The sequence below is a fragment of the Diadema antillarum genome, unplaced genomic scaffold (assembly GCF_040938485.1).
Source record: "Diadema antillarum isolate AM-2024a unplaced genomic scaffold, OU_Dant_1.0 scf00000224, whole genome shotgun sequence".
In the NCBI taxonomy this organism is placed as follows: Eukaryota; Metazoa; Echinodermata; class Echinoidea; order Diadematoida; family Diadematidae; genus Diadema; species Diadema antillarum.
In genome coordinates, this window is record NW_027271113.1 from 585,541 (window position 1) to 605,459 (window position 19,919).

At 42.5% G+C, this 19,919-nt stretch overlaps 1 non-coding gene across 1 annotated transcript; it reads left to right on the forward strand.

Moving 5' to 3' along the window:
* The first annotated feature begins 13,533 nt into the window (after positions 1-13,533).
* LOC139724630 (U2 spliceosomal RNA) lies at positions 13,534-13,728 on the forward strand. The gene has a single exon (XR_011710474.1). It is a non-coding gene; the product is annotated as a U2 spliceosomal RNA (small nuclear RNA).
* Positions 13,729-19,919: the final 6,191 nt, after the last annotated feature.

Sequence of the window (19,919 nt, forward strand, 5' to 3'; positions counted from 1 at the left end):
GCCCACACTCGTACTCTAGCGCACCCGCACTCCGCCAGCCACCCAACAAGGGCACTTACAGCGTGTTTCTACAGAGAATCCGATAGACCTAGCATTTGCAAGCGCGTAATCAAACAGTGCGCTAACGCAGAACCGGGTTGTTTCTACAGAAAGCACATAATCGGATTGAATCCGATTCTCCACCTGAATGCAGGTGTGACCGGATGTCTGGAAAGTTGGCTGGTGCATTGTGGGCCTGGGTCAAGGTCAAGCATCTACTGATAATGCGGATGCGATCACCGATTGAACGAAACTGAGCACAGGGCCTGCCTAGCTAGCCTAGCCCTGGGCCGGCCGGCCCGGCCTAGTGTGGGTACAAGTTTAACCACGACCGGCTGCTGGACGAATTTGTGTTCATCTAACTTAACGTTAGGGCTCCTACTCTAACGTTAGTTCCAACGTTTATATGGATTAAAAACTAGTTTTGTTTTCTACCAATTCTTTGGTTCGTCAATTTTTCACGGATCTTAAGGTTGGATTTTTATAACTGGATTATCACATGTGAAGAGACAACAGCAGTTCACAGAGACACAGCTTCTGTCGCGTCTGACTGAGTTCTGTAAGTTCTATCATCAATTCTAACTAGTTTCTAACAAAGTAGAACCTCCTACTCAACTGTTGGGCTAGGCCCAACGTTAGGCATATTTCTAGTCTAACATTTAACGCTAACAACTTAAGATAAAAAATGATTAGATTAGGGCCTAGCAGTTAGGCCTACACATTTTTATAGGCGTATAAAAGAGTCGTTGGGCCTACTGCGACTGGATACTATCTTACTAGGGTCTACTACTACAAGTTAGCTCTAATGTTAGACTATTCATGTTAGTGATTTCCACATTTCTACTTGTCATTAGGCCTAACGTTAGATTCTAACGTTGCTAACGTTAGGCCTAACAGTTACTTTAACTAACGTTTCTAAATCTAAAGGGGCCCTGAAATCCAATTTTATTTTGATAACATCACTTTTGGGAATATAAAAGGGTGGTTCTAAGAAACGTTCCATATTATAGGCTCTATTTTGATTATATTGATTAGAAATGGCTTAAAGTCAATCTAGAACTAGGTCTAGTTTGGAAGGTGGTTTTTTTTTTTTTGTTAATTCAGTAGACGTACTTTGTACTGCATTACATACTGTCTTTACCAATGACTGACAGATGAGGAATAATATTGATTAGAAATGTCTTAAAGTAGATCTAACGTTAGAATTTGTAGTTGTAACGTGTTAGTTTGGAAGGTGTTTTTTTTTTTTGTGGGCGTTCCCAAGTAGAGTCTAACGTGAATCTGGAGAATAAAAAGAAAAAGTCGTTAAAAATAAATAGAATGTTTCTAACGTTAGAATAGATATATCCGTTTCACCACAAAAGTGGTATTGAGAACTTGAGGGTAGGGCCTAGATCTATTTTAAAGCAACACAAATCAACATGCATTTGAATTTCAGGGCCCCTTTAAATTAGGCCCTAGACCTAGAGAACCACTCTAACTTAACAAGTTACAACGTTCAGTATAGTCTATTAACTGTTAGAATCTTAAACACAAACGGCCTAACGTTACAACTAAAAGGATCGACTGTGTGTCATTGGATTTATAAGTAACGTTACAACAAAGGCCTGTTAAATGTGAGGGCTAACGTTGACTGCTTGTGTTAACTGTGCTAGACCTCTTTCTTCGGGCAGGTAGGATTTAATTCGGGTAGAAACTCGGGTTTATGGAACATTAAAGAACTATTAGTTATATTCCAAGTCAACGTTAGATTTTAGAACAGAAGTAGCTGTTGTTTAGGATGCCTAACAAAACAGTTAACGGCTAACGTTAGATAGCGTTGATTCTAACGTACGGTAAAGTTTGTTAGGTAGGCACCTTGCCTCTAAATCTAACGTTAACTAGGTCTAGACATATTCTAACGTTACACCCCAAGTGGACTCACTTTTTCCACTTTTGGATTGACAAAATGTGCTTCAATTATGTTTTGATACTCAGTAAATGAATGTTTGAATTTCCTTTCATTTTCGGACTAACGAAACGTATTTTTATAGGCCCTACCAAGATCCATATTTCTATTTGATTCTTTGTCGGATTAACAAACTAGACCCTAGTAACGAACCTTTAGAATAACGACAAAAAGTTCGTGAAACAAACCCTTTTAGTTTGCTAATGCTAGACTTTAGAGTTTGTCTTTTCCGAACTAAAAGTATTAGGCCTAGATCTAGAGAATATCTATTTTTCCCTATTAATAGACCCCTACTAGATTTTATGTGCATCTCACACGCATTGTTAGCGCTAGTTAGTATAGTATTGTCAATTAGAATGTAACAAGTTAGTCGTACTCGTAGATCTATGTAGCTCGAATCTAACGTTAAAAAGTATTAGGCCTAACCAGTTAGAACCATCTAATTGAATGAGAACGGTGACATGATCTAGTGTTAAGTTGCCTTGGTTTTAAAATTAATACAGCGCAACTGTGTAAAAATAACACCCCTGCCCCTGTTCGTGTGTCTTTTCTTTATGTTAAAATTCAGAGTATTTTCTTTACAAGTTTGTCAAATCTGAGGCAAATTGTGACTAGTAACGTTAGAACCTGATACTCGGACTTTTTGGAGACACCCAACTATTCAACGTTAGATAAAATAGCTGCAACATGCGCATGCACATAAAAGTCATGGCCACATTACCGTACACGTGTATGTCAAACTGGTGATTGTCTTCCGGGTCAGTATCGGATTATTGAACCTGGCGTGTTTCTACAGCGCTGACACTGGAAACTGCCCCGGAAAGAACTACCTCATTAGACGGTTAAGTTAAGCGGAATCGGTATCGGAATCTGCATCGGAAAGAAACCGTTACTGGTGTGTTTCTACAGCCCCCTCTATCGGATACAATCCGATAGACCCGGAATTTGGGGTTCTGTAGAAACACGCTGATTGTTATTAGGGAGCTTTAGATTTTGACGCGCGGACGTTTGAGCCGACGCTTGCGCTGGACGTTCTCCTCTTCCTGCGTCGTGTGGAAAAGTAGCTTTAGATTACGCTGGGACCGAACGTATAAAAAATAAAATCGCGCCCCCATAATGATCAGTGCATGAAGAAGCTCTCTGCGTCGCAAACTGTGCGGACGTGAAAATAGCCCAGTACGCGTAGTAAACAACTCAGGCGACGCAAGCTAAAAATAGATTGACTTTACGCGCGCTACTGCGCACGCTCAGAACATGTTTTTTTCCTTTGAACGTCCGCGCGTCTAAAATCTAAAGCTCCCTAATAAGCGATAGCGCTAAGTGGTCCCCGCCCCCTTGGCCTTGTGGGTTAGTGCTGAGGTGAGATGCTGAGCTGCTGAGTTGACCCGAGTAGCAGGGCGGCTTGCGAGTTTACGACGATACGATACTTTGGCAAAAACTTTTTCGGCTAAGTTTCACGGCATTCCCAGCTGCTGCTGTAGAAACAATTAATTTAGTAATTAAATAACCGTACATTACTCATCATGAAATTGGGCGCTGTGTCCTCTGAGAAAGCTAACGGAGGTCTCGCTCGCACTATAAATAAACTCCACCGACACTTCTTCCACCTGCACGACGTACACCACACCAGCGCTATCCGTGCCGGTCCGCCGCTCGCGGGCGGAGCGGTGCAGCTAGCTTGCCTGGTATATAGCCAGTATGTCGTGGTACCGTCCTGTTGCTGTGCACCCGCACCTGCAGTGCTAATTGCACTCCACGTGTGTCTACATCTCTGCTCATGATCGATTACGTGATATACCTTCCTTGCCTCAAAAAGTCTCTCGAACTTTTAAAGACTTTTAAAAATGGAGCACTAAATTAGTGCTCCATTGAACATTTTAATTGATAGCCAAGGGTTGGTCATTTAGGCTACTGGTGATCTTGATTGAGTACAATAGAATGTGATTTTATTACATTTTAGGGATAGGGCTTACTTTGCGACAAGCGGCCGAAGGCAAAAGTGGAGGGCCCGGGACAAATCAAATCTCATTGGATCAGCATGCATGTGGAAATTTCACACTGGAAAAAGAATGCCGAGACATTTACGGAAAACTAACGTTGATTACTTAATTAAGTCCTGTCACCTTTTCCATAAAAATAAAGAAAATTATAGACCTATAGATGCAATTAAAATAATCGCCAGAACCAATATCTCAATATTTTGTTAGAGATGCAGTCCCCTGCAGTCACTTTCGTTATGCCTCATCTCAATTTTCATCTCATCTGATGAGCGTTGATGCAGTTCAGCAGTTGATGGGAAAGTACATTTCCTGCACCTATTTATATAGAGCATTCGCCTTGATATTAATGGGCTCTCAAAACCATTCATCCTAATGGGGTTGATAAAATCATGAAGCTACACTTTATAGACCACTTCTTGTCTGACTCACATCCTCCATTATACCTGTAGCAGCTCAACTTTTCTCCTCCACAATCTCATTCTCTCCGCTCCGACCTCTTCGTCTTCCACACATGCACTATCTCCCCCCCCCTCCCTCTCTCTCTCCACAGAACGAATTCTGTGCCTCTCTCTCTCTCTCTCTCTCTGTGGGTCACTGACCCTCTCCGCTATTTCGTTTTCTCCTCGACCAATTTCCTTATCATGTAATTATCTAGACAAACTCTCTCATTATCATTCGCGAGCCTCTGCTCGCCAGTGTGTTTATCCTCAATGTTATTGACGGATACAGTTATTCCTAGTACTGAAAGCCACTCGGCGTAATAATCATATTTCTCTCTCGTGGCCCATCCACGGACACCGCCCGATAAGCACACGACTTCTGAGGCAGCCGCCGTAAGAAAGATAAGGCCGCCGATTGATAATATCCGAACATCGTGGATTGCTGTCAGAAGTGACGATTGATTTGTAAATTTCTTTAACTACGTTGTTTCACCGCCTACCAGAGAGGTGAGTTATTTCCCTGCTGAGATTGTAAAATGATTGCTGAATATTGTAAAACGTTACTGGCTCAACGACTCGTCCACGTGAAACTTCCTCCAATAAAAGCTGCAGTATTTCAAGGAGGTATGAGAGAACCTCCTTGAGTACTCTGTATCTCATGTACTTCTGGCGTACCCCCGAGTCTCATTTCTCCAACTTCGATTAGTGAGAAGGTGTTGCTGTGGAAGTGTATACCTGCACCGCAATACGAATAAAACACATTATAGTACATCTATTCTATCCCATTTTTCTTTTGCAAAATAATGCAAATTATTGAAATTCATAATGCTAATCTTAAAGCGTGCCAAGTGCCTGTTAAAACTGTGCAATGAATTCAGAAATCAGTTCACACTGAATGCAAAAACTACAAAAAGTGTCATAAAAAAGAATTCAAAATTAAACTTTCCAGGAGAGCTGTGTTGCAGAGCTTTCACGATGTGCTTGTATTATAAATTTGTTGCCAAAGCTAAATGCCTATAAATAGGGGATATACGACTTGAAAGCTGATATATTCAAAACTTTTTGAGATATATGAGAAGTGTGTCCCACTTCACCCGCGCCCCCAGGTCACCCCACTCTCCCCTATTTGCGATACCAAGGACTCTTCCACCAAAGCGGGGAGAGTCCCCCCCCCCCCCCCAATTACGAAAGAAGAGAAGATGAATCGGCGTCACGAGCATGCGTTACATCACCTCCCTGGTCACAATGTCATGAAAGGTGTCTCCTTCTACGTGCGGATGCTGTTCTTTTTGTGACGTGCAAACCAATCGCCTTACACTATAGCACCTTCTGCATGCTACTTCAGGAAAACCCTAAATCTGTCATCGCGCAATGGGGAGCACTGCACCTGTATGGATCGAGGCTTTTGCCCGGGCGTTTGGTTGCATCACAGGTTACGGCATTATGAGACGAGGGTGAGGCCACGTGCGCACAGAGATCACAGCACCTCCGTGGAACATCACAGCCTGTTGATGGCATGGACAGGGAAAACATACATTTACACTGCGAAGTGGGCCTATCAATACTCCTGATCATGCCCGCATACATCGAGGAGTAATCAGAAGTCATTGTATCGGGCCTTACACCATGGAGCGCCATGAGCTCTCAGGCCTATGATACCCACTTTGAATCCGTCTTCGCACCATCTCTTCATAACCACATTCACGTGAGTTCATTGATATCCGTTATAACCTCATGTCATGTTGAAGGTATATGAATCCTATTTATGTGAGGTAATAGGGCCTATCCCGTGCATTTGTACCACATCACTCGGCATGTCATTATATAATTGCAATAATTAGGCCTGTTTCAATGACAGTGCTTTTCATTCAAGATGGGGATAACATGAAGTATAAATTAGATTTGTTAAACCATAATGGATGGCCCTCAAGCATAATGGTTACTAGTACACTAAACAAATGCAATATATCGCTATTTTCATAGGGCATTAGTCGGGAGCATCAGAGGGGCATCAGAATGCTTTTTGGTTATACTCGTAATCTACAACTGTATGTTATTGCCTCTTATTTTCACTCCCTGAAGGCGGACTCCCAGACTTCGCAAGTTTACTACGATTCCTTTCTTTGCAGGTTATCAATGTAGTTGTGAAATAATAAATCACTGATCAGTTGTTTTTGGCTTCAATTCACCAATGATATTTAAATTGCGAAGTGCAGATTCGAATTCAGCGGTATTATTATAATGCGTCAGTCATAATGAATCGATTACAAGTTTCTTCCATAATATACATCGATACATGACCAAGAGAAGAGGGGGAAAAACACGGATATGCGCCGTGCGTAGTGAATGTAGACCACACATACACACACACACACACACACACAAAACGGACCCACCGATGGGTACATGTAGGATCTACACAATGTACTATAGTAACGAGTCATTATGAAAAACGAATTTCACGGTCTTGTTTAAATGGAGTCGACCTAATGATTTCAAAGCCTTTCACAACTTTTAAACTAACAGACCTCACGAAATATAGGTTGGGTACAATGGACACAAAGTTTAGTAGACAACGGCAAACGAATGACCACACGAAACGCTGTGTACACATTCTACTGGAATATTTAGTGCTCGTTGGTCGAGCGCTATATTTCTTCTACTTTCCTGTGCTTCACACCCGACAGTGCGAGGAACCAAGTTACTCAATGAAGACTGCATCGCAAAGTGTGTGGTTGATATAGAACATACCATTTAATATATTGCTTACATGTAATATACTATATCTTATAGCTTCAACGCACGTAAAGCCACATTGTGTATACTAGTACATTCCATTTATACAAAATGAAATTCACCGTATTAAGACTATAGAAGAAAATCTGCCCGAAGATTGGGCCGTTAGAAGGAAAGAAAATGCCCGGCATTTTCAGCATGCTGAGTGTACCGTTCCATTACACATCATTTGAATTTTACTAATTTTACTCGTCTCTGTCAAGCGAGGGATCACTGACATGGTAAAAGGAGCACAATAATTATTTTTGCAAGAAGCAGAGCCATGAATGAATAGCGTAAGCACTATTACATGGGACGCGTGTGGTTGACTATCGATAGTAGTCAGTGGTACGGTATGGTGCGCACTGCGAGCACGTACGCGTTCGTTCAGGCAGATCGTGAGGTCAATACTAGTATTCAGAGGGTCTTATTATCATGCACATATACAACGTGTATGGGCGATCACGTATACGCGCAAAGTGTGCTTTTTCCAAGATTTCCAATCATTTATTGGACTTTATGGCAGAATCTTGCGACGAAAATGCGTACAAATGGATAATATTTTGAAATATTACAGATACCTACATAGCTTTCTCTCTGGTCGGCTATGATCATACTAATTTTGAAAACATACGGTGAAATCCACTGAGTAACTGCGACTACATATTTGCAATCGGAGTTCAATTTCGTCCATGTACTAATCCTCGTTATCGCTTCTCGGCCTTTTGGCTAAGATCATGTGTAGTATTGTCTACAGTTGGGACTGACCACCAACCCCCCCCCCCCCCCCCCCCCCCTTGTTCATGTTGTAAATCTTGCCTAAAGTACCGTATGCCGCGCCGAGAGAGAGAGAGAGCGCGCGAGAGAGAGGGAGAGAGAGACAGACGGAGAGAGAGGAAGAGTGGGAGAGAGGGACGAAGAGGATCACAGCCGTTGCTAAGGGTTACTCGTAGAGAACAGGGGGCTCGCTTCGTACTATGTACATCCTAGTAGCGCTCGTCGTGATCGGACGTGCTTTACCGAGCGCTGCGTTAGAGTTACTTTTATTCACTTAGCCTGGCGGCTATTCTTCGCTAAGTCTTTTGACTTAGACCTTTTGGTGTTGCTCTCTCTAGCCTTTTGGCTGGAAATTGTTGTTTTATAATGCAGCGCTCACTTCTGCGAGACTGCTCTGTACAAGTACTGCTGAAGGATGGTGAAAGTATTTTTGATTGTCTAAAGAAATGCGGTATAAACCCGTCCGAACACCTGACGGCTGTACAAACCTTGCCAGGAAGTAAATATGATGTTACGTTTCAAAACCAGAGGATCAAGGAGGATTTTGTGACAAAGTTGCAAGGAGAGGACGTTGGAGTCAACTGTTATTCCAAACCCATGAAAATTGTGACGGTTTTGCATGTGCCCCACGAAGTCGACGACAACGCCGTTCGATTCGTATTGAAAAAGTATGGTAAGGTGCTGGCGGGCCGCTTCCTCACCCACAAGGAATATCCTGGCCTTTTTAATGGCATTAGACAATATAAGATGGACATGACGAGCAACATACCCTCATCGATCAGTTTCGGAGGGAGGGAGTGTTGGGTGAGGTACGAGGGACAACCTCGGACCTGCTTGAAATGTGGACAGAACGGGCACGAAGCAAAAGAGTGCAGAGTCGTGCGATGTTTTCGATGCAGGAAGGAGGGCCACGTCGCCAGCAGGTGCACCGAGGAGCTGGCCTGCACCACATGTGGGAAGACGGGGCACTCCTACAGGTCCTGCCCCATCAGCTTCGCGAGTAGGTTGAAGCAGTCAGCCTCGTGGGTGTCCGGAGGAGGGGAGGCGGTCGAGACCGGCGTGGGACCTTCGACGTCGGAGGACAAGGAAAGAGGGGAGGCAGTCGAGACCGGCGCAGGGCCGTCGACGTCGGGGAGCAGGAAGGAAGGAGCTTCCCAAAGCCTGTTCGACGAGTCTGACAACGACGAGGAGTCTGACATCGCCATGGACACCCAGCGATCGTGGGCCGAGCAGGTCGATCCGGAGTCAGAAGACGTGAAGCCGCCGGTCCCCAATGCGGAGAATGAAGGCTTCACGGAGGTGAGACGCGGAAGGAAACGTGCTCCGTCACCGAGCACGGAGCGAGCCAGGTCCCAGCCCCGGAATAGGGTGACGGCAGCGAGAGAAGTAATCGCGGCGACCAATATCATCACGGAAAAAGAAGAGTGGGTCGCCTGCACGGCACTTAGATGTAAGAAGACCTTCAAAGTTTTTAATGACTTCGTGGACCATGTTAAAAGCAGTCACGCAGATGTCCCACTCGAGCGTTTCCCATGTCCCCTAAAAGTGTGCAATGACACTTGTAACAACCCCCGAGAATGGGTAAATCATCTGAGTAGCAAACACCCCGACTATGTGCGCCAGCACGGCACGCATTTCTTCGATAATTATTTCCTAAGAAAGTAGTGTCCTCCAAATTTAAAGCATATCATTCAACATCAAGATATGCTCACTAAACGTACATGGGTTACGGGACACTAAAAAATGTAGAAATGTTGTTTCATGGTTGAATATTTTAAGATTCAACATTGTTATGTTACAAGAAACATATTTAAGTGAAGATGATGTGATGAATTTCAAAAAGTTTTGGAGAGGTCCTGTTTTCCACTCTCCGTCACCTTCCAAACATACGTCGGGCGTGCTTATAGCCTTCTGTGATAATTTACCCTGTACATTTACACAAATTCGGAAAGATAGCGAGGGCCGCCTTGTTTCTATATTATGTACCTTCTCAACTCATACATTTCGTGTTTGCAACATTTATGCACCCAATGACCCAAGAAAACGAGTGGAATTTTTTAGTAATATCTATTCTTATATACGTGGCAATACACCACTGGTTTTTGGTGGGGACTTCAATTGTGTAATTGACCAAAAAGATCGTTCATGCACTTCATCAAATTCATCTTGTTTTGTAGGAAGGAAGGAGCTGATTAATGTCGTAAAATCATATGATTTAATAGATGTGTGGACAAAAAGTAATCAGCTAGATGCTGGCCACACCTGGGCTCACCCCGGCAAAGGCCAGAGCTCAAGGATTGATAGATTATATATCAGTGACAAATTCGATACTATTAATGTCTCAAAAATTAACTTTCCCTTGTCGGATCACGATGCTGTGAGTACAATTATACGCTGTCCACAAGAGAAAACAGCTCAATTCCAGTCGTATTGGAAGTTTAACGCTTCAATGTGTACAGATGATCTATTTGTAGAAGATTTTAATCTTTATTATCGTTTGTGGCAAACTTTAAAACCCGGTTATGCATCTATCATAGACTGGTGGGAAAATATAAAGAGTCGCATAAAAGAGTTATCTATCATTCATGGAGTGCGGCGGGCTCGAGAGAGACGTCAACGCTTGGAATCATTACAAAATATGTGTATTTATGGACACGAAGAAGAGGTTAAACATTTACTCAGGGAGGAAAATAGAGGGGCTTTTGTTCGGTCAAGAGAGAAATTTTTAGAAGAAAGGGAAAGGCCAGGAGGATTTTTCCATAAAGTAGAACGGGCTAACGCAGAGTCTAAATTGATAAGAAAAGTAAGAAATTCTCAAGGAAACATTATGTCAGGAGATGATATATTTCCAGTATTTCATGAATTTTACACCAAATTGTACACACCCGATACCACTGTTGATAAAAACTTACAGGATGTATTCATTAATTCACTCTCGGAAAGAATTAGCGAAGATAAGTCAAACTCAATGGACAAACCAATTGAGTTAATCGAAATTAAAAACGCACTCGCATTAATGCCAAAGAATAAATCACCAGGTATAGATGGATTGTCAGTAGAGTTTTATGTTCGCTTTTTTGATGTCATAGGTAAGGATTTACACAGTGTATATAACGAGGTATTTTGTAATAAGTTGATGTCACATACACAGCGAACGGCAGTTATCACTTTGCTGCCGAAGAAAGGGGACCCTTTGGATCCTGGTAATAGACGTCCAATAAGTTTGTTGACAGTAGATTACAAAATAATAGCAAAGATTTTACAATTAAGACTGTCAAATGTAATGGGGGATGTTGTTAACATTCATCAAACATGTTCTGTCCCCGGCAGGTCAATTCACCAGAATCTATGTTTACTACGCGATATAGTAGACTGCTCATCTCTACGAGGGAATTCGTGTGCTCTAATTTCAATTGATCAGCACAAAGCATTTGATAAGGTAAATTGGGATTTTATGTTTAAAGTTTTGACAAAGCTGAATTTTGGAGAACGGTTTATCACTTGGGTAAAGATTTTATATACAAGCATTATAAGCCGTATATTTGTCAACGGCCAGTTTAGTGAAGAGGTAATGATTGGGCGAGGCGTCCGACAAGGGTGCCCATTATCGCCGGCGCTTTATGTTTTGTTTATAGAGCCATTGGCGCGATATATCATGTCGCACAGGGACATAAAGGGTTTCCACATTCCCGGTGGGGGTGGGGTATCAATTAAATTACTACAGTACGCTGACGATGCCACCTGCGTGGCCACGTCACAGTCCGACATTGTCAATTACTTTAAGTCTTTTACCCTTTTTGAGAAAGCAACGGGCGCTTCTTTAAATCTTAGAAAGACAAAGGGACTGAAGTTGGGAACCTTTTTGGGGAGAAAATTAAAAGGGGAAATTAATTGGGTGGAAGATGAAATTATGATAAATGGTGTATGTTTCGGGAAAGCCCATTGCATACGCTCTTTCTGGAAGTCTCTCTGTGCGAAAGCTATAGCAAAACTCAAAGCTTGGGAAAACAGAGGGCTTACAATGTTGGGAAAAGTTGGAATTGTAAATACATGTATATATTCTTTGTTTTATTATGCATCACGGGTATACCTCCCAGAAGATGACTTTTATAAAGAAATACTCAAAAGTGTGTTTAGGTTTATTTGGCAGAAAAAGACAGAACTTGTTTCTCGTGAAACTTGTTTCTTGAGCTCAGACAAGGGCGGTCTTGGTCTTCAAAATTTGAGACACACGATGCATGCTTTGTTCATACGTGATATTTTTCCACATTTATCTGGTACCGATACCGTTACGTATAATTTTCTGTTTACAAGATATTTCATGGGAAGCAAGCTAAGAAGAATTTTTCCACGTATGTGGTCGAATCTTGTGCCGCACAGCGATGTTCTGTCTATGAGTTATAGCCAGGCGTGGACAATTATATCAGCCCTGTTTCAGCGAAATCCAAACTTCGCTAGTGTGTGCGGAAGGTTAGACCACATCGTGAATTTGTTAGCGAAGGATTCTACTCCGCTTGTAGAGGTCGTCGACCCCTCGTGGGACTGGTCCTCAGTATGGCACATGAGTCATCATTCGATATTATGTAATGCTTTGAAGTCGTTTAGCTGGCGCTCTACACACGGAGCCCTGTATACTCGCGAGAAGTTATCTCGCTGGGGGATAAGTGACGGGGTATGCCCCTATTGTACGAAGATTGAAAACATTGACCATGTGTTTTGGGACTGTCGGTCAACTAATCATATAATTTGTTGGGTTTCAGAATTAACTAGGCGGTTACTAGGGCCTGGAATATCCCTAAATCGGAAGTTGTTTTTGTACGGAACCCCTTTTCCGGTTAAAAACCAAATGGTATGGGGAAGGGTATGGTTTATGTACGTTGTCACTCGAAAGAATATCTGGAACCGCCGATGCTCGTTTATTTTTGAGAAAAACCACATGTCGGACGATGCGTTGATCGCAAAGATTAAAGAGGAAATCCGAATTCGTATTTTAGCTGATTTGAAAAGAATGTCCAGTGCCAAATTTCAAGAAACATGGATGGATGGAGCGACGTTCTGTTCTGTTCAAGAACAAGAAATCAAAATTAATTTGCCATAATGTGTCATATGAATCAATTTACAACTCTTAATAACTCAGTCTAGTACTTAAAGTGACGATCTTTAAAAAGACAATCACTCGGCCTTTACGACCTCATAACATGCTTGCCTTAACTTGTAATTATTGTATATAGAGTGTATAGTGTCTATACCTGCCTTGATGTAAATAATGTACATACATTTCAACTGTTTATGTAACTCAATAGAATTTTGTAAGAATAAGTCACGGTATAGTCCTAACTCCGCATTCCTGAACTTTAACTCAAGAAGAATAATTATATCAGGCAGTAGGGAGTAAAGTCACCCAATTTCGGGCAACAAGGTTTTTAAAACAGGCTGAAAGTGTGCTCACAATGAAAGTCATATCAACAAGGCTGTTTAATTTAAGTAATGTGTTATGATTTTTAGTTAAGAACTCATTTTATATCCATGCAATTGCCATTTGTAAATAATGTACATGTGTTCAGAGTTTTGATGAATAAAATTGAAAGAAAAGTATCTGTTCTTTTCAGCTTAATATCTGAAACGCGACTCACCGAGTCGCTTGTATATTAAACTGATTTTTGTACCTAGGCCATGGAATAGGGGCTTGCTCCATCCTGGCCACGGGTTGGCCCGGTATTGCAGTACCTCCGGGATCGGCCCACCCCTACGGGGGTAAAAGTAAACCAAAGAAAGAATCACCTAAAAAAATATTCTTTGCACATTCTCCTCATCCGATCCCATCATCCGTACCTCTCTCTCTATTTTTCTGCAGCACCATTCTTTCCCATGTTTTTCTTTTACTAAATTGTTTAAGTTTACAAATTATTTTCACAGCTACAGGGACCCAGAGACGATGTGGGCACAATCCACCGTGCAAGGCTGAACTGTTTTCCAACCAACGCAGCCAGCCACCAAGCGTCGAAAACCCTGTGCCAAGAGATGTTAATTCAATTACGACCATTATTAGGTGTAACCATTGTCAGCCCAACATGGTACCAATCAGACGTCGCCACGATGCTATTCAACACTTCGTTGGGCCCATCAAACACGGCGACATCTATGTCAACCAAAATGTCCCAGGTCGCATGGCAGATCGCATCACGAGGTGGGCCTGTGACAACGATCTCTTCAGTGCTGAGCAGAAGAGCGCCCGTCCATGTCAGGGGTGCTATGAACACACCTTTCTCCTTTCGTCAGCTCTGAAGGGCTGTATGTAGGAGAAATCAGAAACAGGCATCCATCGCATGGCTGGATTTGAGAAACGCTTTCGGTAGCATCCCACACCAGGCAATGTACATCGTCCTTGAAACTCTCTGTTGCGGCAGAGTTATATTCCTCCCATAATTTTCAATACACCCAGTGTAGAAGGCATACATGTAACATCAAGTGTTCTTTCACTTTAGATTATGCACACCACTAAAACCACAGCCTAGCTGTTTAAGATAACAGAGTTTGGTTACCGGAGTTTGGTACACTGGAGGAGAGTTCTCCGAGATTGTTTACATTAGAGTAGGGGAGAGAGAACACTAATGAGGGGAGAACAAAGGAACCTCTCTTCACTGCAAGGGGTAAGGAGAGTGCTCTGTTGTATAAAGCTGATAATGTGCCACTGTTCAACTGAAGACCGTGCAGAGCAGTCACTTCTGAAGTTTGTGCAGAAGTTTCCATAATAGGAAAACGGGGTTTAAAACAGTTGGTAAGTTCAACCAATTCATTATTTCATATGTTTAAACCTTTTCTCAATATTGTATATTGTCAAAGTAGCAACTGCAGCTGTATTACAAGGTTAAAGTCATAATTCTCTGAGAATACTCCATCATTTGATTGTGGATTGTATGAATTCATGGCAAGAGATATAGCAAAATATACAAAACAGCCTTTTCAGAATACCAAAGAGTGAAATTACTTTGTGACTTTGTTTTTAATTGGATAGAGGATGCATCCATGTAGCAGATCAAGCCTTGTAGGAATGATTTAGACCATGCAGTTTAATGAATAGTTAATTGAGGTTTGCTACATGCTCTGATGTTGTAAAGAACACATAAGTGACACATTGTCTATGTTGTATATAGCAGTATCATACATTGTACTATATTCATGATCCCTATTGGAGCTCAAAATCGATATACTTGCATGTTGTTTAAGAAGGCTCATATTAAGTTTGTATAATATGTTTGGTAGGATAGTCTTTATCATTGATGTGTGATATACACAAGCATTGAGTTATGTATGCACTTGTTGAGATACAAATTCAGTGGAATCATTTCTTACAATTAGAAATACATTTACACTCATAATATTGATTTAATTGTTTTGGTTAATAAGTAAAGAAAGGTTATGTATTGAATAATATGCACCAATTACGTTTTGGCTTATGGCGATATACAAAATTCGCAGTAATAATGACAAACCATTTGAGCTGGGTAACTGTAAGACAACAAACTAGTTGCATGTATATATTAAAATGGGATATATCTTCCGGGATATATTACCAATTGGTCTCACAACTACACATAATGTATATGTTTTCAATGTAAATATGTTATATAAGTTTCATAGGATTAGAGATCGTTGAACATTAGCTATGAGTTAAAATTGTATAGTAACCTGTACAATTCCTTATTTGATTATTTCAGTAAACCGTCAATCGTCACATGTCGTGTCGTCACATCGTCACGACGAATTGCGTCGTCGTTAATGTATCGCATAACGTCACGTCACATCATGATGTAACTGTCAATCAAAGTCTATACTGCAGCAGAATCGTTGTTATTTGTGTATGAAGTCGATCATCGGATCATCATTTGACGCTGAATAACAAGAATACAAGTTCAACGAAATTATGTGCGCTGATTTATTGTTGTTGACGCGTTTGCACAGTGATTAACCCCGGAGTTAGCAGCTTATGTAACAGAGGTTACACTCTCGGTGTCCCCAACGATGTTGTTCTCCTCCTGAAGGATGTCTATACGGACGCTACGACAACGTTCTCAACGCCAAGTGGGGAAACTGAAGCTGTACAGATCCAGGCAGGTGTAAATCAGGGCTGTCCCATGTCGGCGGTGCCCTTCAACCTCACCATACAACTCATCATCAGAGCCATTAAGAGGCGAGCTGCAGATGAACATCTTGGCTTGACAGTCCACGATCAACAGCTGTCCATCCTTGCCTATACTGACGACCTCGTGCTCCTTAGCAAGTCACCTGAGGGTCTTGAAGGGCTACTGGCCACGGCTTCCGTTCAAGCTGACATCTTTAATCTCTCCTTCAAGCCAACCAAAATGTGCCTCACTCTGCCTAAACTGTCGACATGGAAGAACTGTCCTCCCACGGACGTTTAGGTCCTACCATCCAGGGTCAGGAGATGCCGGCACTCAACGAAGAATTACAGTACCGCTACCTGGGAGTACCAACAGGCTTGCCTCGCTTCACCAATATCACAAACCTCATTGAAAAGCTGAAACAGAATCTTGACACAATCACGGCATCGCTCCTAGCTCCATGGCAGAAGATATAATATATAGTTGAGACCTGCCAGGTCTCAACTTTGTGATGAGGGCTGCCGACTATCTGAAGTCAGTTGCAAACTACGCTCCTGCATCACGAAGAACGTAAAGAAGGTCTGCAAGCTTCCGACACGTGAAGTGGCTCAGTCAACCAAAATGTCCTAGGTGACCCTCCGTAGAGAACGCCCAGACGAAACGGGTCATATATACAAGGATATCCAAAATCACAATCATTGACGTTGTGCTATTCGACAGCGGTCCAGAGGATTGCACAATCAGCGCAAATGCCAAGGTGGAAAAGTACTCCACCCTCCGCAACGCACTCCGAGATGCTGGTAACGGCGTGGAAGCACATTGCTTCATCATTGGCGCCTTCGAGACCTGGCATGCTGCCAATAAACGTAAAATGGGCGGACTTGGAGTCAGCCGTAGATACAGGACTCTGACGCGGAAGTTCAGTGCTGCATTTTATGTCCTTTTTGATGGACTTTAGCACTTTTTAAGGGGCCATTTATTACTATTATTGTGATCATTTTTATTATTATTAAGTCTTCCCGAGACATCTACTCGGAGCACCTCATCCACGGGACGCAGACAGGACTAGGAGTAACACCACCCTGCGTCAAATTCAACTCTAATCGTCCAGATAAATCTTATAAATCTTGGCGTACAAATTCATCAACATCTTGAGTGGTCAAATCAAATTGATTCATTTTATAGAAAACTACAAACCGTTTTATTCTTGTTAAAGAGCAAACGACATTATTCTTATAAAACAATAACGATCAGTGTAAGATTGGTTATTGTAGTATAATTTCTGGGGAAAGCGGGGAAAACAGGCATTAACAAAATTCAGAAACAGATACAGTACACGTATACTCAATAGAGCACTTAGAATTGCTTTGAGTGTGAAGCGGAGATTTCCAAGTGAACCATTTTTAGATGTGATTTAAATTCAAAATCGAAGATAATGCTAAAAGAAGAAAGATACTCACTGGTCTTGCTGTATGTTTTTTATTAAGGTGCATGCCACGCACCGACTCCCGAGTATTCACGTTTACGTGAATATACTCACTTTCCGAGCTTTCCCAGAATTTTGTTCTCGCTGCTGAGCTTGCTGAATGATCTGGTGTTGACCTGGCTTACGATTCCCGGTGATCTGGTGCAGATCTGGCTGAGTCTTCACAGCGCAGGGGCGGATCCAGGAATTCCGTAAAGAGGGGGAGCGTTTACAAAATTAAAGGGGGGGGGGGGGGGCGCACGCACCCCTACCCCCATTTTTTTCCTTTTTATTTCTTTTGTTTCAACAAAAAATAAAGGGGGGCGTGCGCCGGTTGCGTTCCTCCCTGGATCTGCCCCTGCAGCGGTCTGGCCCCGCCGAGCAGCGAGCTGGTGCAGTCTCTAAGCTCCCGGCGATCTGGTGCAGTCTCCCAAGGCGATGTGGGGCAGTCTCTCCTGGATGTCTGCCACAAGTCGTGTCGATCTCCCATGAAGCCTTCCCAGCGGTCTGGCCGTGAGCTGGCCGAGTCTCCCGGCGATCTGGCGCTGAACTGGCTCACTCTCAGCCGTTATGATAGATACCTCCCAGCGATCGGATGCTGAACTGCCCGAGTCCTCTGGACTTGACGAGCCTCTGCCTGCCCAGTCCAGATACTTATGACTGCCACAAGGTACTCTGATGGCGACTGCTGTTGGACTGCGTCGACATCTGACCAGGATGCATCGTATAAATCCAACAGCTACATCGGCAGACAGCTCCACAGATTCATCTGTCAGGGAAACCTTCCCCTATTCACTCCCAGACGGATGGAAATTTTCTCCCTGTGGCGAGCTGTAAATCAGCACACATTTAAACGACATCAGCTGCGGCAGCACAGTAGTTTGAGGTTTATACATGTATACGCCTTTAGCTGAAGACAGTGCCCATCTGAATTTGACACAGCTAGAAAATGCTGCGAATCCTTACCAGACCAACGGTAAGGCTTCGTACAAACTTATCCCGGATCCGTCGGGAGAAGGAAATACATATGTAATGGGGCTATACACTCCAGCACATCGCTTGTACAGCTTACAACTCATCAGCTGAAGCCCGCCTCAAGTCTCCCTCACCACTCCCGACGTTGCACCAGACACCCCCTGTGCCCCGTCGCCCACACCGTATGAAGCGTCATCTGCATTACGGCGGCCAGCCCAAGTAGTACCAGACTTGCCTCCATCAGCTAGCTGTCATCATCACGACTCCTTAGTCCTACGACTGAGGCCGTGACCCCAAGTCACCAGTTAGCCCCCTGCGAATTGACAATGCTGCTCAAGTCATGCAGCCTGCAACACCAAGCCTTGATGTGTCCCCTATGCACGTCAGCCCAACTCAGCTGGATAATACAGCTTCCCCACTGAATGCCTCAAGAGACCAATTACTAGTACAAGATGCTGAAATGCCCCTGTCAACTTCATCTCCAGTTGAGCAACGGCTCCCTCCATCTCAATTGCCTGCTTCACCTCGTCAACCAAACGAAACACGACAATGGACTCCCTACACTGGGTGGACATCACTGCTGCCAATGCCACTGAGTGGAATGACTTCGAGAAGGTCTGTGAGGATTTTACCCACTATGCTGTCCAAAATTTCCAGCTATACCATGAACCTTCTGCACGGCGACCGCAGAGGCGACCACCGCGCCGAGCTAAAAGGCAGCATCAGCCCAACTTCGATGCGAGAGAAGCAAGACAGTCCATAATAGCCATTCAATACTCTAGCCTATGCTAATGACCTCGTACTTTTTACAGCAGAAAGGGTCTTGATAAACTTTTACGACCTGATATTCTCACAAGATTAAAATTCAGCAGGGCCTACTGATATTCGTTTCGATTTATAAGCAATTTCGTTATGTAATTTTAGATTATTCTCTTATATTATGTGCATATCTTATCTATTATTGATGACATATCTCTTCATAATGTAGTTATCTGATTTTTTAAAGTAAATATCATACCTCTGAAATACATGTATAATTGTAATACACTTGTATATCTAAGTTTTGATTGTCTTTTATGATTCTTAATAATTTGCAGCTCGTTCAAGCAATGAATTTTTTTTCGTATGAGTATGATTTTGTTTTTCCATGTCAAGCTATCGTACTGTAAATGCTTATGATTGTTAATACTGTATGTTATTTTATATTATGAAATTGTTATTTTACACTATGAAATGATTTTAAAAGTATTGATGTAGAAATTAATTCAATCCACTTTCTGTTGTAACACTTTTTAAAATTTTATTCCAATTTTATTTTTAGTGTACACATTTCAATTTATATTTTGTAGGGTTTCTTTTTAATTTGTACGTTTCTAT